The sequence below is a fragment of the Periophthalmus magnuspinnatus genome, chromosome 9, assembly GCF_009829125.3.
Source record: "Periophthalmus magnuspinnatus isolate fPerMag1 chromosome 9, fPerMag1.2.pri, whole genome shotgun sequence".
Classification (NCBI taxonomy): Eukaryota; Metazoa; Chordata; class Actinopteri; order Gobiiformes; family Gobiidae; genus Periophthalmus; species Periophthalmus magnuspinnatus.
In genome coordinates, this window is record NC_047134.1 from 225415 (window position 1) to 246559 (window position 21145).

The following is a 21145-nucleotide window of genomic DNA, read 5'->3' on the forward strand; positions in this document are numbered from 1 at the left end:
ATTTCCATCTGTAGTCCTTTGTCACAAACATTAAAAAACAATTTACATATGAAAAGTGCAATACAAAAGATAATGTACAAATGTGCAAAATTTTCTATACATAGTGCAAACTACAATTTATTAAAGTGCAGGACATAAACAACAAATATCAGAATAAATACAGTGTAGTCGCTATCAGATGATACCCACGAGGGTAGCATCTGATAGCGCTGTACCTTATTGGTATTGTGAATGTAAACAAGACAGTAATATGACACCAAAACAGTACAATAACACTCATGATCTGGTAATCTAGTGGCCATCAGATGGTACCCACAAGGGTAACATCTGATGGCCGAATACCCGTCTGGTATTGTTAGTGTGAGCAGGACTGATGGTCAAGAAGCCAGTTTTTAACAGCCCCTGAAAAACTGTGATAATCTGCTATGTTCTTAAGATTTTCTGGAAGCCCGTTCCATTCCTTGATGGCTTTAAAAGAGAAGGCAGATTGAGAGAAAACGGACTTTCTTGTAGGAACATTGCAGTCACCCCTGGACACGGACCTTAACACTCTGCTTGTTAGTTGAGAGCGAGGCTGTACATAGGCAAGGCAAGTTTGTTTGTATAGCACAATTCGTACACAAGGTAATTCAAAGTGCTTTACAGAATAAGAAGGACATTAAAATCACACAAATCAAAACATAAATAATCACAATCATCATAAAATTAACATTAAAAGAGAAGAGTGCAGAATAAAAAATCTTTCAGTCGTATGCACAGCTAAACAGAACTGTTTTGAGCCTGGATTTAAACATTGTCAAAGTAGAGGCCTGTCTCACATCTTCAGGAAGACTGTTCCAGGTTTTAGCTGCATAAAACTTAAACGCTGATTCCCCATGTTTAGTCCTGACTCTGGGCACCAGCAGGAGGCCGGTCCCTGACGTCCTCAAATTGCGAGATGGTTCATATGGCACTAACATGTCGGAGATATACTTTGGACCTAGGCCATGGAGAGACTTATACACAAGCAGAGCTGCTTTAAAGTCTATTCTTTGAGCTACAGGAAGCCAGTGCAGAGACCTGAGCACAGGACTTATGTGCTCATACTTCCTGGTTCTAGTCAGGACCCGAGCAGCAGCGTTCTGGATGTACTGCAGCTGTGTTAAGGCTCGTTTGGAGAGGCCAGTGAGCAGGACGTTACAGTAGTCTAACCTACTGGAGACAAATGCATGGATAAGTCTCTAAGTCTGGCTTTGACAGTAAACCTTTGATTTTTGCAACGTTTTTTAGGTGTTAAAAAGCTGCAGATGTTATTGATTTGATGTGGCTGTTAAAGTTCAAGTCTGAGTCCATTATTACCCCTAGATTTCTAGCCTGATTTGAAGGTTTTAGAGAGAGAGACTGGAGGTGACGCTGACACTTTCTCTATGTTTCTGTGGGCCAAAGATGATGACTTCAGTCTTGTCTGAGTTTAGCAGAAGAAAGTTGTTTTTCCTCCACACACTGATCTGTTGGATGCAGTGGCAGAGTGAATCCACTGGTCCATATTCACCTGCTGCTAGTGAGACATAGATCTGAGTGTCATCTGCATAGTTGTGGTAAGACACATTATTGCTGCGTATTAACTGGCCTAACGGCAGCATGTAGAGATTGAACAGCAGGGGTCCCAGGATTGAACCCTGGGGCACCCCACAGGTCAGGGACATTTTATCTGAGACACATTTTCCAATTTCAACAAAGTACTCCCTGTTTTCTAAATAGGAGTTGAACCAGTTTAGTGCCATACCAGAAATGCCCACCCAGTCCTCTAGTCTCTGTAAGAGGATCCCATGATCCACAGTGTCAAAAGCAGCACTCAGATCTAACAGGATCAAGACTGAGACTTTGCCTGCATCAGTGTTCAGGCGGACGTCATTTGTCCTTGATAAGAGCAGTCTCAGTGCTGTGGTGGGGTCTAAAACCTGATTAGAAAACATCAAAGGTCTTTAGTGGGGGTGGGGCTGCGTCATGCAAGATTTTATGTACCAGGCGAATATCAGAGTACCTGATCAAGTCGTCAAAGCTTAATATTTTAAATTTGTCCAATATGTAGCAATGATTACGTCTGGGCTTTTTATCGAGGATTTTCAACGCCTGATTATGCAATGATCTAAGAGGATTTAGTACTGTTATTTTGGCTTGAGACCATGAGGAAATACAATACAAAATGTGAGATATAATCATAGCGTTGAGATAGGATTTTGCTGCTTCTAATGATAATGAGCTTCTAATATGTTGGAAGTTAGCGATGTTGAATTTTAAGACATTACAAACCTTTTTAATATGTTTTTTAAAATTAAGGGTAGGGTCTAATATGATTCCCAGGTACTTAACTTCCTCGACATTTTTAATCATGCAACTATTGACATAAATGTTTGGACATACACTTTGACTTTGTTTGTTTGAGAAGTACATTGTAACAGTTTTGTCCATATTCAGAGTAAGGAAAGATTTGTTGACCCACTCTATTGCTTTTACCACTGCCACAGATAGCTTAGCTGTGGCAGAATTTGCGTCAGGACCGTGTGTAAGGAATACTGTGTCGTCAGCGTACATCACGATTTCTACATCGTCACAAATAGGAGGTAGGTCGTTGATGTACAAGCTGAAGAGCAACGGCCCCAGAATGGACCCTTGGGGCACACCTGCTAAGCAAGTAGTAAATGGAGGTGTGTTGTCATTTATCCTTACACACTGGTGACGATCTGCCAAGTAAGACTGAAACCTACTGACAGTGTTTCTTGAGAGTTTGAAATTTTGCATTTTTGTCAACAGTACTGAATGGTTAACGGTGTCAAATGCCTTACGGAGAAAAAAAAAATTAGCCCCAACCACCCCTCCCTTGTCCAGACTAGGCTTGATCACCTCAAGCAAATAGCAACATGCTGTATCCGTGGAGTGTTTTGACCGGAAACCAAATTGCATTGGATGCAACATATTTCCATAGTCGAGGTGGTCAATAAGTTGTTCCGCAACAATTTTTTCTATGACTTTGGAGACCACAGGAAGCACACTAATAGGTCTATAGTTCTTGATATCCATACGATTTCCTGATTTAAAAATAGGTGTCACAAAAGCTGTTTTAAAGGAGTCTGGAAACACATTCACGTAACGACTGATTAATTATGTGCATAATTGGTGCTGCCAAAATAGTCTTATGCTTCTTTAAGAAAAGTGTGTCAAGTCCCCAAGAGTCTTTTGCTCTGGAGTTTGAAAGTGATGAAATTATGTTAATGACTTTGTCTTCACTCATACCACATAAATCCATAACGTCCACCTGAGTGGAAAGTGGTCCTCCTCTGTGGCCACATGCCACAATTTCGACAGAGCCAGCAAGTGACGTCGTAGGTTGCTTTGTGTTCGATGGATTACACAGTTCTGAGATGGAAGTGATAAAATAGTCATTGAACATATTTGCTACAGTGAGATTGTCCTATATAGTTTCTTGCTCTTCAGGTAAGAGTGCTCGACTGTTGTAAGAGTTTATATTAAGTTCAATAGGTGCATTTCCAGTCCGCTCTTTCCCAGAAAGTTTATCGATACACTTCCAAAGCATTTTGCTGTTGCCTTTAGCCTGTTTTATTATGTCTAAGAAAAAGTCAGCTTTTGCCCTTCTCAGCTGCCCTATAACTTTGTTTCTAAGACTTTTAAAAATCAGCTGGTCTGTGGTCAACCTTGACTTGAGATACTTTTTTAAGGCAGCATCTCGTTCCTTCATTAAAAGCCACACCCGCTCACTGAGCCAAGGTAAAGTTTTTTTACTTTTAAATTTTCGTGGTAGCGTTTTTGTAAATTTAGAAAGAATTTGAACAATAGCATTTTTAAGAGTACTGCAAACCTGCTCAGTGTCCTGACCATACACTAAATCAATTTGGACGGTGTTTTTTTTCATTGTCCAAGAGCTCCATGTCACGCTTTGGGATAATAGATATATATGATTTTTCTCGATTTTGATTTTTATAACAAGATTTATTAAGCTTCCTTGAAGCCAGGGTTAAGTTATGATTCGACAAACCAGTAATTAAATTATAAGTTTTATTTATATGATTTAATTTGTTAGTAAATATCAGATCTAGCAATGTTTTTGTGGAGCTGGTTATTCTAGTTGGATTCTTCATCATTTGAGTTAGATTAAATTGTTTGGCTAAGTCTCTTAACTTGTTGGAGCGCACCTTATTGAACCAGTTCAAATTAAAATCACCCATTAAAATGGTCTCCTTATTGTTACAGATTTTAAGTACCTCTTTCAACCTAGCAAAAAATACCTCCTTCTCATTTGGTGGTCTGTATAGCACAAAAATATTAAATGACATTTCAGGTGATAAACACATTGTAACTCCCACACATTCCAATTCGTTATGGGAAAATTCAATCTGCTTACATTGGATATTGCTTTTAACATATAATAATACGCCTCCACCTTTTTTATGTGGTCTGTCTCTTCTAAATATATTGTAGTTTGGGATAGTGTAGGCACCAGCTGGAGTATTTTTACTCAACCATGTTTCTGAAAGGCCTATATAGTCAAGATTTGAGTCATGCAATAGTTTTTCCACTTGTTCTATTTTGGAAGGTAAGCTTCTGCTATTAATGTGGCCACCAAAAATCCCCTTTGGTTTAGCTTCAGGATCCCAGAGGTTTTTTGCATGATTAACAGTTTGTAGTAGTTTGGTTTGCTGTTGTTTATTTATTACCTTATTTGTTGCATGTTTCCATTGTGCACGTTTGAGTTTTAGCCCACAATCAGCCGCTGGTTGTTGTGTTAGCTGCAGCGCTAACTTGAGGGGTACCTCCGCTGGTGGTAGTAGCTCCGGGGTTAGCCCGCTGCCCGCCGCTGATGGTAGTAGCTCCGGGGTTAGCCCGCTGCACGCCGCTGATGGTAGTAGTTCTGGGTCTAGCTCGAAGAGCCCCACTGTTAGAGGTAGTAGCTCTAATGCTAGCCCGTGGCTTGCCGATGATAGCAGCTCTGGGGCTATTTGCGTCAAAGCTAAAGCTAGCCCGTCTGGCCCGGCCACTGGCCCTTGTGGTCCTTGTGGTCCGGGATTCAATTCAACATCACCTGCCAGTAGAATTATCACTACATAGTACATAAGTGTAGCCCGAAAATTCCATGACCCGTTTTCCGTCGGACATCTTTCTTGTACTCGTGGATGCCCCTTGTCCAAAAAGTTTGAGTACAGAAGGAGTTGACTGCGAGCTGCTGGGAAGTAGGCTTGTTCATTATCTGTGGGTAGCAACAGGTAGCGATACAGGCAGGTGAGGGCACACACCGTTAGTAGCACAGAAAATGTCGTATCTCTTGGCTGATTAAAAACAGATCGCCCATAAAAACATTGGCTTGTCTTTAAACGAGCTATGGGTTTAAAAGTCTTTAGTTTAAAACGACAATAATCCAAGTACGACAACTGCGACTTTGCTGCGACTTTTGCTGCGGCGGCCATCTTGAATCTTTCTGTTTCCCCAGGATGCATGGCTTTAAAACAGTCCTGTAGTTTAAAATCCCTACATAAGCCCTGCAATAAAACCGATGTGTTGTCTAAATTAAAATCCCCTGATCTGTTCCTGTCCTTTTGTGTTAAAATGCAATTAAAATCACCTGCTAAAATAAAAGGAAAATCTGCAACTCCTCCTGCTCTAGTTTAAAATGCTTTAAAAAGGTGGGAATAAAAGCATAAAACTTAGACAGGTTAAAAGACACCGGGACTTTAAGATCAATGGGTAAAATCTTCTTTCTTCTTAAAAAGGAACCCATCCAGAATCGTGCAAAGGCAGTCGTTTTGGGGTTTCCGGATGGGTCCTTGGAAAGTGCAAAGTGCAAGGCCGTGTATCTTGCTCCTAGGAAGAGGGGGAGGTCAGGGACGCCTTTTCCTCCTTTTTCCTTTGGCCTCTTCATAACCTCCCTCCTCAACCTTTCCCACTTGGACCCCCACAGGAAGTAAAATATCGACCTCTCGATGGATAAAAGCACACTCCTGGGGGGCATAAAAACAGAACAAGTTAGTAAAAACAGGGGTAAAATCACAGCCTTGATTATTAAAACCTTCCCTTCCATTGTCAGTCCTCTAAGTGTCCAAAGCCCCAGTCTCTGTCTGACTTTCCCTATAATGTCAGCCCAATTTTGACTCCCACCCCCCTCCCGGTCGAACCTGATTCCCAGTATTTTTTGTCCTTCTGTCACCGTGAGGGGGAGTCCAGCAGTCTCGTCGGGGGTCCAGGGTCCGTAAAATTGGGCTTGGGTCTTTTTTCGGTTTAGTTTAGACCCAGAGGCCAGTCCAAACCAGTCGGTCAAGTCCAGAGTCCTGTTTACGGATAAAAGGTCAGTACATAAAACATTCACGTCATCCATGTATAAAATGCATTTGGCGGTGAGCCCCCCCCACCCGGGATGCCCACCCCCCTGATTCGTTGGTCCCTTCTCAAGATCTGTGCCAGGGGTTCGATACAGAGAACATACAGGAGGGCTGATAACGGACAGCCCTGACAGACACCGCAGTTGATTTGCACTGCTTTTGTCAGATGCCCGTTTACCATGAATCTGCTGCTGATCCCTCGGTATAGCAGCCCCACCCACTCTATAAACCTATCAGGTAAACCCACTTTTCGCAGTACCTCAAAGCGGTACTGGTGCGAGACCCGATCGAAGGCTTTCTCAAAGTCTAAGTTTAGGACTACTAGCCGGATGTTTCTGTCTCTCGCATAACAGATGGTGTCTCGGATCAGTACGAGGCTGTCTGTGATCTTCCTCCCGGGGATGGCACAGGCTTGATCCGGGTGAATCAAACCCTCTAAAAACAAGGACAGACGTGAAGATAAAATCTTGCTAAAAAGTTTACAGTCCAGATTTAAAAGGGTAATAGGTCTCCAGTTAGTCAGGTCAGTCCTGTCTTTGTCCTTGGGGAGGAGAGTCACTATCCCTAATCTGAAACTGTCAGGTAGTTGGCCTAGTCTTTCAAAATCCATAAAAACAGTCAGTAGGTCAGGTGCTAAAATGTCCCAAAAAGTCAGATAAAACTCCACCGGGAGCCCGTCGGCCCCCGGGGATTTGCCCTTTTTAAAAGCTCTGATGCATTTTGAAAGTTCTAAAAGGGTAAAATTCTGGGATATAAGCACACTGTCTGTTAAAACATTCTCTATGGATTTTAAAAGTTCTTTTAAGGTGTTTACATTTATTTCTTTTGTTTGGTACAGGTTCTGGTAGAAGTTTTCAACTATTTCTTTTATTTCTTCAGTTTTTGTTGTGACCACGCCATCTTGTTTTTTAAGAGATAAAATTGACTTGCTTTTGTTTAAAATCTTCTTAAAAAAATATCGCGTGCATTTTTCACCTTCTTCCATCTCCTGTTCTTTTGCTCTTAAAATTACACCCTTACTTTTATTTTCCGCTAAAACCAACATTTCTTTTTTTACCTGTTTTATTTCTTCATTAAAATTACAATTAAAACCGTTTTGTTGAAGATTAAAATACCTTTGCAAGCGTTTTTGCAGTCCCAACATGCGGCTATTTTCTTTTTGTTTTTTCCTTTTTCCCACCCATCTAAAAAAGGTTCGAGTCCTTGACTTTACCATTTCTCACCAGTGTGCTCGTGTCTCGTGCAAGTCTTGAAGGGTCTGCCACTCTTTGTACTGCTCCCTGTACTGACGAACTACATCAGCGTCCTTTAACAGGGAGCAGTTGAGCTTCCACAGACCACTTCCTACAGTCACACCCGAAGAGAGTGAAAGGGTGCAGGAAAGCATCAGGTGATCGGAAAAGAAAACAGGGGTCAATCTAGCATCGGTAGGTGGGCAGTCCCTGGTAAAAACGTAGTCAATGCGAGAGGCTTTGGTGCCATCACCACTGATCCAGGTGAAGCCCTCCTCTCTAGGATGCATGGCTTTAAAACAGTCCTGTAGTTTAAAATCCCTACATAAGCCCTGCAATAAAACTGATGTTTTGTCTAAATTAAAATCCCCACATCTGTTCCTGTCTTTTTGTGTTAAAATGCAATTAAAATCACCTGCTAAAATAAAAGGAGTTCTTCCTAGCATGTGGGACTGCAGGTCTTCTAAAAGGTCATACCGTTTGTGTTTATCGTTAAAACCATAAATATTTAAGAGCTTAAAATCCTGTCCCATAAAACTCAGATGTATTAAAAGTGCCCGTCCGTCTCTCACCACAGTGCTGCCCTTTACCGTCACCAGAGGATTATTTATTAAAATGGCCACCCCGTCATTTTTATTTTCATTCGAACCGCTCCATACAGACGGGTGTGGCCACATCTCCTCCCAATCTCTGTAGTGATTTAAAAACGGCAGGGAACACTCTTGCAATAAAAACACATCTGAGTTAAAAGAGTTAAGAAAGGATAAAATGCTTTGCGCTCTAACTCTAGACTTCACACTCCTTACATTGATGGTAGAGAGTGTGATTGCCATGAGTATGGTTAAAACAAGGTATGACATTTAAAAGACTAAAATGCTAAACATAAAACAAAATAAAACACAGTTAAAAAGAGGCTATTGTTCTGGACCTTGTGAACACGGCTTTTCCTTCTCTCTCAGGGGTGAGTGAGAAGGGGGGTTAGGCCTGTTCCTCCTTTTACCTCTAAGAGGCATTGTTCGCGGAGTTGATTGCAGAGCAATTGAGAGAAACGAGACCTCGTTGGGTGAATCGGAGGGGAAGATTCTGGGCTCCTCCACAGAATCACTGTCTGAGAGAGCCCCGACTTTTCCCCTCTTCTCTGAGAGTAGGTTTCTCTCAGAGGACGACTCTGACAAGGGCCTCTTGGGGTACTGGGCGTTGTTGAGGAGGCTCTCCAGGCATTCGTTTAGGGGGTCCAGGGGGCCACCTCCCCCCATTGCCTCCACTGTTTCCATCTCAGTTTTGGCTTCCGGGGGGGAGGCCTCCCCCTCCTGCCTGGGCGGGGCTTCTGCAGGTGCCTGCAGAAGCAGGCACCTGCAAGGTAACTGGGCAAGGTATTTTGTTGGGTTGTTTTTTTTTTTTTGTGCTATAGCCTGCAGCTCATTTGCACAAGGTGGGCGCAGTGGGCGGGGTCCGCTTCAGTAGCTGAGCACCAGAAGCTTCCCCACGAGACCGCAGCGCCGAGACCGGGCTTTCGGATCTGCAGCTCAGTGGCAGCAGAAAGCGGTGAAAAGACAGACAGGGAAAGGAGGACAAACGGGAAAAAAAAAACAGCACGTGGAGCAACGTAGCTACAGCAGGCTTACACGGAAGAGAAGGAGTGGGAAAACGCTATGGAATAACATAGGCAGGGAATGGGAAATGAGTAGGGAAAAGCAGGCAGAAGCAGGCAGAAGCAGGCAGAAGCAGGAAAAAAGAAAGGGAAACCAGGAAGGAGTGCCAAAAGAGACCGGAAAAATACAGGGCAAGAAGCGGGATGAGACGAAAAGCAAAAAAAAACACAGAAAAATTGGGAAAAGGATGGAGTAAGACAGACACAAAGACGGGAAGAGAGCATAGACAAGCTCCGGAGAGAAAGGCAATGCTTATGGAAAGAAACGGGAGCAGACACGGATTAACTGTTTACCTGAGTGGACGTGCACCGTTCCCGGAGATACTGCAATACCGGGTCGATGCGTGGAGTGGACGGAGCAAGCCCCATATTCCATCACCTCATTGCAAAAATCAATTTAATATATGGTCCCCCGGATAGGGGACGTATCAGATATTAAACTGATAAGAACAGATACTACACTTGATCTTAGCCAAAAGGCCGAGAAGCGATGACGCTGAAGGCGCCACGGAGCTGTAGGCTTTGCCCCCACACACCCTCCCAGTGACGGTTACAGCAGCACCCGTTTACACCTGGCGGCGGGGGTGGGGCACATGTGCTGCGCAGACAGAGAGGCGGAGATTGGAATCCTGCACAGCAGAAGCCTTCTCGGTAGGAGGTGAAGGTGTGGGATTACCAGTCGAGGCAGGAAAAGAAAACGAGCAAGAAATGAGTAAGAAATCAAACAGAAACACGGCCAGGCTAAACGTCACGAGGAGAAGCGGTACTCTACATTGGACACAAGATCAGGGGAGAGCGCGGACGCAGTCCCCCACTACCAGAAATTATGCAGTTGAGATTCCCACATTTGGGGAATTCACAGGGGTCAGCACATCCGGAGTGCAATGGATGAGCCTCGCTCTGGGTGAACCACCTTAGTGATCATGGTATCGCCCCTGCCAGGTAAGTATGCCTCGCCTGGCTCAGAGCCAAGCCGCTGTTCCATGCGGAGGGACCGCAGGGCTACGGTTTCCCGTTTCAGCGGCGAGCTCAAGTCAAAGGAGAAGCTTTCCCGGCTGCCAACACGGGCGGGACGGTTGGGATGAGAGACGGGCTTTTCAAATGCACCTGCCGAGCGACGCCCGACGGCCCCTTCAAGCTGCAAATCTGCATCTGCGGGCGCTGACTGACGCAAGGTTACTTTGAACAAAGTCACACAGCCCCGCTGTAAAACAGGGCATCCAAAAAATTTGGGATAATCTCTTGTCGTTCCTCTCCACGGAAATCTTTAGTAAAAGGCGAAAGATTTGTACGATCTGAAGAGAAACAAGAGTGTGGGAACGGAGAGCCACACACCTTCCAGCACATGAGGCCCCACATGGCCCCGTCGCGGGCAAGGTATTTTGTTGGGGGGTTTTTTTGTGCTATAGCCTGCAGCTCATTTGCACAAGGTGGGCGCAGTGGGCGGGGTCCTGCTTCAGTAGCTGAGCACCAGAAGCTTCCCCACGAGACCGCAGCGCCGAGACCGGGCTTTCGGATCTGCAGCTCAGTGGCAGCAGAAAGCGGTGAAAAGACAGACAGGGAAAGGAGGACAAATGGGAAAAAAACAGCACGTGCACTCACGTGGAGCAACGCAGCTACAGCAGGCTTACACGGAAGAGAAGGAGTGGGAAAACGCTATGGAATAACATAGGCAGGGAATGGGAAATGAGTAGGGAAAAGCAGGCAGAAGCAGGCAGAAGCAGGCAGAAGCAGGCAGAAGCAGGAAAAAAGAAAGGGAAACCAGGAAGGAGTGCCAAAAGAGACCGGAAAAATACAGGGCAAGAAGCGGGATGAGACGAAAAGCAAAAAAAAACACAGAAAAATTGGGAAAAGGATGGAGTAAGACAGACACAAAGACGGGAAGAGAGCATAGACAAGCTCCGGAGAGAAAGGCAATGCTTATGGAAAGAAACGGGAGCAGACACGGATTAACTGTTTACCTGAGTGGACGTGCACCGTTCCCGGAGATACTGCAATACCGGGTCGATGCGTGGAGTGGACGGAGCAAGCCCCATATTCCATCACCTCATTGCAAAAATCAATTTAATATATGGTCCCCCCGGATAGGGGACGTATCAGATATTAAACTGATAAGAACAGATACTACACTTGATCTTAGCCAAAAGGCCGAGAAGCGATGACGCTGAAGGCGCCACGGAGCTGTAGGCTTTGCCCCCACACACCCTCCCAGTGACGGTTACAGCAGCACCCGTTTACACCTGGCGGCGGGGGTGGGGCACATGTGCTGCGCAGACAGAGAGGCGGAGATTGGAATCCTGCACAGCAGAACCTTCTCGGTAGGAGGTGAAGGTGCGGGATTACCGTCGAGGCAGGAAAAGAAAACGAGCAAGAAATGAGTAAGAAATCAAACAGAAACACGGCCAGGCTAAACGTCACGAGGAGAAGCGGTACTCTACATTGGACACAAGATCAGGGGAGAGCGCGGACGCAGTCCCCCACTACCAGAAATTATGCAGTTGAGATTCCCACATTTGGGGAATTCACAGGGGTCAGCACATCCGGAGTGCAATGGATGAGCCTCGCTCTGGGTGAACCACCTTAGTGATCATGGTATCGCCCCTGCCAGGTAAGTATGCCTCGCCTGGCTCAGAGCCAAGCCGCTGTTCCATGCGGAGGGACCGCAGGGCTACGGTTTCCCGTTTCAGCGGCGAGCTCAAGTCAAAGGAGAAGCTTTCCCGGCTGCCAACACGGGCGGGACGGTTGGGATGAGAGACGGGCTTTTCAAATGCACCTGCCGAGCGACGCCCGCCCCCTTCAAGCGCAAATGGCATCTGCGGGCGCTGACGACGCAAGGTTACTTTGAACAAAGTCACACAGCCCCGCTGTAAAACAGGGCATCCAAAAAATTTGGGATAATCTCTTGTCGTTCCTCTCCACGGAAATCTTTAGTAAAAGGCGAAAGATTTGTACGATCTGAAGAGAAACAAGAGTGTGGGAACGGAGAGCCACACACCTTCCAGCACATGAGGCCCCACATGGCCCCGTCGCGGGCAAGGTATTTTGTTGGGGTTTTTTTTTGTGCTATAGCCTGCAGCTCATTTGCACAAGGTGGGCGCAGTGGGCGGGGTCTGCTTCAGTAGCTGAGCACCAGAAGCTTCCCCACGAGACCGCAGCGCCGAGACCGGGCTTTCGGATCTGCAGCTCAGTGGCAGCAGAAAGCGGTGAAAAGACAGACAGGGAAAGGAGGACAAATGGGAAAAAAACAGCACGTGCACTCACGTGGAGCAACGCAGCTACAGCAGGCTTACACGGAAGAGAAGGAGTGGGAAAACGCTATGGAATAACATAGGCAGGGAATGGGAAATGAGTAGGGAAAAGCAGGCAGAAGCAGGCAGAAGCAGGCAGAAGCAGGAAAAAAAGAAAGGGAAACCAGGAAGGAGTGCCAAAAGAGACCGGAAAAATACAGGGCAAGAAGCGGGATGAGACGAAAAGCAAAAAAAAACACAGAAAAATTGGGAAAAGGATGGAGTAAGACAGACACAAAGACGGGAAGAGAGCATAGACAAGCTCCGGAGAGAAAGGCAATGCTTATGGGAAGAAACGGGAGCAGACACGGATTAACTGTTTACCTGAGTGGACGTGCACCGTTCCCGGAGATACTGCAATACCGGGTCGATGCGTGGAGTGGACGGAGCAAGCCCCATATTCCATCACCTCATTGCAAAAATCAATTTAATATATGGTCCCCCGGATAGGGGACGTATCAGATATTAAACTGATAAGAACAGATACTACACTTGATCTTAGCCAAAAGGCCGAGAAGCGATGACGCTGAAGGCGCCACGGAGCTGTAGGCTTTGCCCCCACACACCCTCCCAGTGACGGTTACAGCAGCACCCGTTTGCACCGGGCGGCAGGGGTGGGGCACATGTGCTGCGCAGACAGAGAGGCGGAGATTGGAATCCTGCACAGCAGAGCCTTCTCGGTAGGAGGTGAAGGTGTGGGATTACCATCGAGGCAGGAAAAAAAAACGAGCGAGAAATGAGTAAGAAACCAAACAGAAACACGGCCAGGCTAAACGTCACGAGGAGAAGCGGTACTCTACATTGGACACAAAATCAGGGGAGAGCGCGGACGCAGTCCCCCACTACCAGAAATTATGCAGTTGAGATTCCCACATTTGGGGAATTCACAGGGGTCAGCACATCCGGAGTGCAATGGATGAGCCTCGCTCTGGGTGAACCACCTTAGTGATCATGGTATCGCCCCTGCCAGGTAAGTATGCCTCGCCTGGCTCAGAGCCAAGCCGCTGTTCCATGCGGAGGGACCGCAGGGCTACGGTTTCCCGTTTCAGCGGCGAGCGCAAGTCAAAGGAGAAGCTTTCCCGGCTGCCAACACGGGCGGGACGGTTGGGATGAGAGACGGGCTTTTCAAATGCACTGCCGAGCGACGCCGACGGCCCCTTCAAGTGCAAATCTCATCTGCGGGCGCTGATGACGCAAGGTTACTTTGAACAAAGTCACACAGCCCCGCTGCAAAACAGGGCATCCAAAAAATTTGGGATAATCTCTTGTCGTTCCTCTCCACGGAAATCTTTAGTAAAAGGCGAAAGATTTGTACGATCTGAAGAGAAACAAGAGTGTGGGAACGGAGAGCCACACACCTTCCACCACATGAGGCCCCACATGGCCCCGTCGCGGGCAAGGCATTTTGTTGGGGTTTTTTGTTTTTTGTGCTATAGCCTGCAGCTCATTTGCACAAGGTGGGCGCAGTGGGCGGGGTCCTGCTTCAGTAGCTGAGCACCAGAAGCTTCCCCACGAGACCGCAGCGCCGAGACCGGGCTTTCGGATCTGCAGCTCAGTGGCAGCAGAAAGCGGTGAAAAGACAGACAGGGAAAGGAGGACAAACGGGGAAAAAAACAGCACGTGCACTCACGTGGGGCAACGTAGCTACAGCAGGCTTACACGGAAGAGAAGGAGTGGGAAAACGCTATGGAATAACATAGGCAGGGAATGGGAAATGAGTAGGGAAAAGCAGGCAGAAGCAGGCAGAAGCAGGCAGAAGCAGGCAGAAGCAGGAAAAAAGAAAGGGAAACCAGGAAGGAGTGCCAAAAGAGACCGGAAAAATACAGGGCAAGAAGCGGGATGAGACGAAAAGCAAAAAAAAACACAGAAAAATTGGGAAAAGGATGGAGTAAGACAGACACAAAGACGGGAAGAGAGCATAGACAAGCTCCGGAGAGAAAGGCAATGCTTATGGGAAGAAACGGGAGCAGACACGGATTAACTGTTTACCTGAGTGGACGTGCACCGTTCCCGGAGATACTGCAATACCGGGTCGATGCGTGGAGTGGACGGAGCAAGCCCCATATTCCATCACCTCATTGCAAAAATCAATTTAATATATGGTCCCCCGGATAGGGGACGTATCAGATATTAAACTGATAAGAACAGATACTACACTTGATCTTAGCCAAAAGGCCGAGAAGCGATGACGCTGAAGGCGCCACGGAGCTGTAGGCTTTGCCCCCACACACCCTCCCAGTGACGGTTACAGCAGCACCCGTTTGCACCGGGCGGCGGGGGTGGGGCACATGTGCTGCGCAGACAGAGAGGCGGAGATTGGAATCCTGCACAGCAGAGCCTTCTCGGTAGGAGGTGAAGGTGTGGGATTACCATCGAGGCAGGAAAAAAAAAACGAGCGAGAAATGAGTAAGAAACCAAACAGAAACACGGCCAGGCTAAACGTCACGAGGAGAAGCGGTACTCTACATTGGACACAAAATCAGGGGAGAGCGCGGACGCAGTCCCCCACTACCAGAAATTATGCAGTTGAGATTCCCACATTTGGGGAATTCACAGGGGTCAGCACATCCGGAGTGCAATGGATGAGCCTCGCTCTGGGTGAACCACCTTAGTGATCATGGTATCGCCCCTGCCAGGTAAGTATGCCTCGCCTGGCTCAGAGCCAAGCCGCTGTTCCATGCGGAGGGACCGCAGGGCTACGGTTTCCCGTTTCAGCGGCGAGCGCAAGTCAAAGGAGAAGCTTTCCCGGCTGCCAACACGGGCGGGACGGTTGGGATGAGAGACGGGCTTTTCAAATGCACCTGCCGAGCGACGCCCGACGGCCCCTTCAAGTGCAAATCTCATCTGCGGGCGCTGATGACGCAAGGTTACTTTGAACAAAGTCACACAGCCCCGCTGCAAAACAGGGCATCCAAAAAATTTGGGATAATCTCTTGTCGTTCCTCTCCACGGAAATCTTTAGTAAAAGGCGAAAGATTTGTACGATCTGAAGAGAAACAAGAGTGTGGGAACGGAGAGCCACACACCTTCCACCACATGAGGCCCCACATGGCCCCGTCGCGGGCAAGGCATTTTGTTGGGGTTTTTTTTGTTTTTTTTGTGCTATAGCCTGCAGCTCATTTGCACAAGGTGGGCGCAGTGGGCGGGGTCCGCTTCAGTAGCTGAGCACCAGAAGCTTCCCCACGAGACCGCAGCGCCGAGACCGGGCTTTCGGATCTGCAGCTCAGTGGCAGCAGAAAGCGGTGAAAAGACAGACAGGGAAAGGAGGACAAACGGGGAAAAAAACAGCACGTGCACTCACGTGGGGCAACGTAGCTACAGCAGGCTTACACGGAAGAGAAGGAGTGGGAAAACGCTATGGAATAACATAGGCAGGGAATGGGAAATGAGTAGGGAAAAGCAGGCAGAAGCAGGCAGAAGCAGGCAGAAGCAGGAAAAAGAAAGAAAGGGAAACCAGGAAGGAGTGCCAAAAGAGACCGGAAAAATACAGGGCAAGAAGCGGGATGAGACGAAAAGCAAAAAAAAACACAGAAAAATTGGGAAAAGGATGGAGTAAGACAGACACAAAGACGGGAAGAGAGCATAGACAAGCTCCGGAGAGAAAGGCAATGCTTATGGGAAGAAACGGGAGCAGACACGGATTAACTGTTTACCTGAGTGGACGTGCACCGTTCCCGGAGATACTGCAATACCGGGTCGATGCGTGGAGTGGACGGAGCAAGCCCCATATTCCATCACCTCATTGCAAAAATCAATTTAATATATGGTCCCCCGGGTAGGGGACGTATCAGATATTAAACTGATAAGAACAGATACTACACTTGATCTTAGCCAAAAGGCCGAGAAGCGATGACGCTGAAGGCGCCACGGAGCTGTAGGCTTTGCCCCCACACACCCTCCCAGTGACGGTTACAGCAGCACCCGTTTGCACCGGGCGGCGGGGGTGGGGCACATGTGCTGCGCAGACAGAGAGGCGGAGATTGGAATCCTGCACAGCAGAGCCTTCTCGGTAGGAGGTGAAGGTGTGGGATTACCATCGAGGCAGGAAAAAAAAACGAGCGAGAAATGAGTAAGAAACCAAACAGAAACACGGCCAGGCTAAACGTCACGAGGAGAAGCGGTACTCTACATTGGACACAAAATCAGGGGAGAGCGCGGACGCAGTCCCCCACTACCAGAAATTATGCAGTTGAGATTCCCACATTTGGGGAATTCACAGGGGTCAGCACATCCGGAGTGCAATGGATGAGCCTCGCTCTGGGTGAACCACCTTAGTGATCATGGTATCGCCCCTGCCAGGTAAGTATGCCTCGCCTGGCTCAGAGCCAAGCCGCTGTTCCATGCGGAGGGACCGCAGGGCTACGGTTTCCCGTTTCAGCGGCGAGCGCAAGTCAAAGGAGAAGCTTTCCCGGCTGCCAACACGGGCGGGACGGTTGGGATGAGAGACGGGCTTTTCAAATGCACTGCCGAGCGACGCCCGACGGCCCCTTCAAGTGCAAATCTCATCTGCGGGCGCTGATGACGCAAGGTTACTTTGAACAAAGTCACACAGCCCCGCTGCAAAACAGGGCATCCAAAAAATTTGGGATAATCTCTTGTCGTTCCTCTCCACGGAAATCTTTAGTAAAAGGCGAAAGATTTGTACGATCTGAAGAGAAACAAGAGTGTGGGAATGGAGAGCCACACACCTTCCACCACATGAGGCCCCACATGGCCCCGTCGCGGGCAAGGCATTTTGTTGGGTTTTTTTTTGTTTTTTTTGTGCTATAGCCTGCAGCTCATTTGCACAAGGTGGGCGCAGTGGGCGGGGTCCGCTTCAGTAGCTGAGCACCAGAAGCTTCCCCACGAGACCGCAGCGCCGAGACCGGGCTTTCGGATCTGCAGCTCAGTGGCAGCAGAAAGCGGTGAAAAGACAGACAGGGAAAGGAGGACAAACGGGGAAAAAAACAGCACGTGCACTCACGTGGGGCAACGTAGCTACAGCAGGCTTACACGGAAGAGAAGGAGTGGGAAAACGCTATGGAATAACATAGGCAGGGAATGGGAAATGAGTAGGGAAAAGCAGGCAGAAGCAGGCAGAAGCAGGAAAAAAGAAAGAAAGGGAAACCAGGAAGGAGTGCCAAAAGAGACCGGAAAAATACAGGGCAAGAAGCGGGATGAGACGAAAAGCAAAAAAAAACACAGAAAAATTGGGAAAAGGATGGAGTAAGACAGACACAAAGACGGGAAGAGAGCATAGACAAGCTCCGGAGAGAAAGGCAATGCTTATGGGAAGAAACGGGAGCAGACACGGATTAACTGTTTACCTGAGTGGACGTGCACCGTTCCCGGAGATACTGCAATACCGGGTCGATGCGTGGAGTGGACGGAGCAAGCCCCATATTCCATCACCTCATTGCAAAAATCAATTTAATATATGGTCCCCCGGGTAGGGGACGTATCAGATATTAAACTGATAAGAACAGATTTTTTTTTCTTTCGAAAAAAAGTTTATTGACACTTTCCCGTTTCAATTCAGACATTGCACTCTGTTTTACATTTCAAACACAATCAAATTTCTCAATAAATACAGTGTTTAAAACAGTTGTGTGTTAAAAAGTTATGAAACAATGTCTAAAACCAGGTATGTCAAAAGTGTCCATTAAAAGGGGAGTGCAGTAGGTAAAAGTCCTCTTTGTGCAGGAGCGAGGTGAGTCCTTATCAAGAATAACTCATCCCACTCCCCCAAACATTTGGTCTCTCGGAAACCTGTCACGCTCAGAGGAGGTCCCTCCCCTGTTGCTCCTTCCCACCAACCGCTCCCGGAGAGCCAGGCCGCTGCCGCTTTGACCTTCGAGTGAGGCTTCGGTCTCCTTCCTCCGAATGGGCATAAATGCGATTCTTCTTTGTAGCTGTGTCCTAGGGCCCGCTGCCTGCAGCCACAGCCTCTCGGACTGTAGCTGCTGCCTTACGGATCACAGCCACGGGGGGGATCTGCATTTGCCTTCCTACCAGCAGGTTTCTGGAGGTCCATATGGCGTCTTTGATGGCAGCGAGGGTGAGCCAGATTCTTGAAATGTCCTTTGTCGTGTTTGGACTCAGGCCCACCCCGTACAGCACCAACTGGGCTGTCAGGACCTCCCCTGCCGGCAGGTACGGGAATTGCAAGGAGCCGGCTGTCGCCCACTGGTCTATGGCGGCGCTGCACTCCCAGAGCAGGTGCCTCACCGACTCGGGCGCGCCACAACCCGGCCGGGGACAGGTAGCGGACTGAGCGAGGCTCCGGGAGTGCATGACGGACCTGACTGGGAGAACCTCATGAGCCACCATCCAGGACAGGTCCCGGAGTCTGTTTGGGAGAGTGGGATGGTTCACGTTGCGCCAAACCGTGGAGGGGTCGCCTAGTGCGAGCCCGCGCACTGGACTCACTGGTTCTCGCTCCTGCACAACAGAGATTAAAAAGCGGTGGTTGGTTAAAATCTGCAACTCCTCCTGCTCTAGTTTAAAATGCTTTAAAAAGGTGGGAATAAAAGCATAAAACTTAGGCAGGTTAAAAGACACCGGGACTTTAAGATCAATGGGTAAAATCTTCTTTCTTCTTAAAAAGGAACCCATCCAGAATCGTGCAAAGGCAGTCGTTTTGGGGTTTCCGGATGGGTCCTTGGAAAGTGCAAAGTGCAAGGCCGTGTATCTTGCTCCTAGGAAGAGGGGGAGGTCAGGGACGCCTTTTCCTCCTTTTTCCTTTGGCCTCTTCATAACCTCCCTCCTCAACCTTTCCCACTTGGACCCCCACAGGAAGTAAAAAATCAACCTCTCGATGGATAAAAGCACACTCCTGGGGGGCATAAAAACAGAACAAGTTAGTAAAAACAGGGGTAAAATCACAGCCTTGATTATTAAAACCTTCCCTTCCATTGTCAGTCCTCTAAGTGTCCAAAGCCCCAGTCTCTGTCTGACTTTCCCTATAAAGTCAGCCCAATTTTGACTCCCACCCCCCTCCCGGTCGAACCTGATTCCCAGTATTTTTTGTCCTTCTGTCACCGTGAGGGGGAGTCCAGCAGTCTCGTCGGGGGTCCAGGGTCCATAAAATTGGGCTTGGGTCTTTTTTCGGTTTAGTTTAGACCCAGAGGCCAGTCCAAACCAGTCGGTCAAGTCCAGAGTCCTGTTTACGGATAAAAGGTCAGTACATAAAATATTCACGTCATCCATGTATAAAATGCATTTGGCAGTGAGCCCCCCCCCACCCGGGATGCTCACCCCCCTGATTCGTTGGTCCCTTCTCAAGATCTGTGCCAGGGGTTCGATACAGAGAACATACAGGAGGGCTGATAACGGACAGCCCTGACGGACACCGCAGTTGATTTGCACTGCTTTTGTCAGATGCCCGTTTACCATGAATCTGCTGCTGATCCCTCGGTATAGCAGCCCCACCCACTCTATAAACCTATCAGGTAAACCCACTTTTCGCAGTACCTCAAAGAGGTACTGGTGCGAGACCCGATCGAAGGCTTTCTCAAAGTCTAAGTTTAGGACTACTAGCCGGATGTTTCTGTCTCTCGCATAACAGATGGTGTCTCGGATCAGTACGAGGCTGTCTGTGATCTTCCTCCCGGGGATGGCACAGGCTTGATCCGGGTGAATCAAACCCTCTAAAAACAAGGACAGACGTGAAGATAAAATCTTGCTAAAAAGTTTACAGTCCAGATTTAAAAGGGTAATAGGTCTCCAGTTAGTCAGGTCAGTCCTGTCTTTGTTCTTGGGAAGGAGAGTCACTATCCCTAATCTGAAACTGTCAGGTAGTTGGCCTAGTCTTTCAAAATCCATAAAAACAGTCAGTAGGTCAGGTGCTAAAATGTCCCAAAAAGTCAGATAAAACTCCACCGGGAGCCCGTCGGCCCCCGGGGATTTGCCCTTTTTAAAAGCTCTGATGCATTTTGAAAGTTCTAAAAGGGTAAAATTCTGGGATAAAAGCACACTGTCTGTTAAAACATTGTCTATGGATTTTAAAAGTTCTTTTAAGGTGTTTACATTTATTTCTTTTGTTTGGTACAGGTTTTGGTAGAAGTTTTCAACTATTTCTTTTATTTCTTCAGTTTTTGTTGTGACCACGCCATCTTGTTTTTTAAGAGATAAAATTGACTTGCATTTGTTTAAAATCTTCTTAAAAAAATATCGCGTGCATTTTTCACCTTCTTCCATCTCCTGTTCTTTTGCTCTTAAAATTACACCCTTACTTTTATTTTCCGCTAAAACCAACATTTCTTTTTTTACCTGTTTTATTTCTTCATTAAAATTACAATTAAAACCGTTTTGTTGAAGATTAAAATACCTTTGCAAGCGTTTTTGCAGTCCCAACATGCGGCTATTTTCTTTTTGTTTTTTCCTTTTTCCCACCCATCTAAAAAAGGTTCGAGTCCTTGACTTTACCATCTCCCACCAGTGTGCTCGTGTCTCGTGCAAGTCTTGAAGGGTCTGCCACTCTTTGTACTGCTCCCTGTACTGACAAACTACATCAGCGTCCTTTAACAGGGAGCAGTTGAGCTTCCACAGACCACTTCCTACAGTCACACCCGAAGAGAGTGAAAGGGTGCAGGAAAGCATCAGGTGATCGGAAAAGAAAACAGGGGT

General features: G+C 47.4%; 16 non-coding genes across 16 annotated transcripts; all 16 read right to left on the reverse strand.

Annotated features, from left to right (window-relative positions):
• Positions 1-9550: 9550 nt before the first annotated feature.
• Positions 9551-9743, reverse strand: LOC117376924 (U2 spliceosomal RNA). Its single transcript, XR_004541839.1, has one exon. It is a non-coding gene; the product is annotated as a U2 spliceosomal RNA (small nuclear RNA).
• A 294-nt stretch (positions 9744-10037) lies between these two features.
• Positions 10038-10201, reverse strand: LOC117376886 (U1 spliceosomal RNA). The gene has a single exon (XR_004541803.1). It is a non-coding gene; the product is annotated as a U1 spliceosomal RNA (small nuclear RNA).
• Positions 10202-10448: 247 nt separating this feature from the next.
• On the reverse strand, positions 10449-10564 carry LOC117376969 (U5 spliceosomal RNA). The gene has a single exon (XR_004541878.1). It is a non-coding gene; the product is annotated as a U5 spliceosomal RNA (small nuclear RNA).
• A 653-nt stretch (positions 10565-11217) lies between these two features.
• LOC117376951 (U2 spliceosomal RNA) lies at positions 11218-11411 on the reverse strand. Its single transcript, XR_004541864.1, has one exon. It is a non-coding gene; the product is annotated as a U2 spliceosomal RNA (small nuclear RNA).
• Positions 11412-11703: 292 nt separating this feature from the next.
• On the reverse strand, positions 11704-11867 carry LOC117376887 (U1 spliceosomal RNA). The gene has a single exon (XR_004541804.1). It is a non-coding gene; the product is annotated as a U1 spliceosomal RNA (small nuclear RNA).
• A 241-nt stretch (positions 11868-12108) lies between these two features.
• On the reverse strand, positions 12109-12224 carry LOC117376970 (U5 spliceosomal RNA). Its single transcript, XR_004541879.1, has one exon. It is a non-coding gene; the product is annotated as a U5 spliceosomal RNA (small nuclear RNA).
• A 643-nt stretch (positions 12225-12867) lies between these two features.
• On the reverse strand, positions 12868-13060 carry LOC117376925 (U2 spliceosomal RNA). The gene has a single exon (XR_004541840.1). It is a non-coding gene; the product is annotated as a U2 spliceosomal RNA (small nuclear RNA).
• A 292-nt stretch (positions 13061-13352) lies between these two features.
• On the reverse strand, positions 13353-13516 carry LOC117376888 (U1 spliceosomal RNA). Its single transcript, XR_004541805.1, has one exon. It is a non-coding gene; the product is annotated as a U1 spliceosomal RNA (small nuclear RNA).
• Positions 13517-13758: 242 nt separating this feature from the next.
• LOC117376974 (U5 spliceosomal RNA) lies at positions 13759-13874 on the reverse strand. Its single transcript, XR_004541883.1, has one exon. It is a non-coding gene; the product is annotated as a U5 spliceosomal RNA (small nuclear RNA).
• Positions 13875-14532: 658 nt separating this feature from the next.
• LOC117376926 (U2 spliceosomal RNA) lies at positions 14533-14725 on the reverse strand. The gene has a single exon (XR_004541841.1). It is a non-coding gene; the product is annotated as a U2 spliceosomal RNA (small nuclear RNA).
• Positions 14726-15018: 293 nt separating this feature from the next.
• LOC117376889 (U1 spliceosomal RNA) lies at positions 15019-15182 on the reverse strand. The gene has a single exon (XR_004541806.1). It is a non-coding gene; the product is annotated as a U1 spliceosomal RNA (small nuclear RNA).
• A 244-nt stretch (positions 15183-15426) lies between these two features.
• LOC117376976 (U5 spliceosomal RNA) lies at positions 15427-15542 on the reverse strand. Its single transcript, XR_004541884.1, has one exon. It is a non-coding gene; the product is annotated as a U5 spliceosomal RNA (small nuclear RNA).
• A 654-nt stretch (positions 15543-16196) lies between these two features.
• Positions 16197-16389, reverse strand: LOC117376931 (U2 spliceosomal RNA). Its single transcript, XR_004541845.1, has one exon. It is a non-coding gene; the product is annotated as a U2 spliceosomal RNA (small nuclear RNA).
• A 292-nt stretch (positions 16390-16681) lies between these two features.
• LOC117376890 (U1 spliceosomal RNA) lies at positions 16682-16845 on the reverse strand. The gene has a single exon (XR_004541807.1). It is a non-coding gene; the product is annotated as a U1 spliceosomal RNA (small nuclear RNA).
• A 243-nt stretch (positions 16846-17088) lies between these two features.
• Positions 17089-17204, reverse strand: LOC117376977 (U5 spliceosomal RNA). The gene has a single exon (XR_004541885.1). It is a non-coding gene; the product is annotated as a U5 spliceosomal RNA (small nuclear RNA).
• Positions 17205-17849: 645 nt separating this feature from the next.
• On the reverse strand, positions 17850-18032 carry LOC117376962 (U2 spliceosomal RNA). Its single transcript, XR_004541874.1, has one exon. It is a non-coding gene; the product is annotated as a U2 spliceosomal RNA (small nuclear RNA).
• Positions 18033-21145: the final 3113 nt, after the last annotated feature.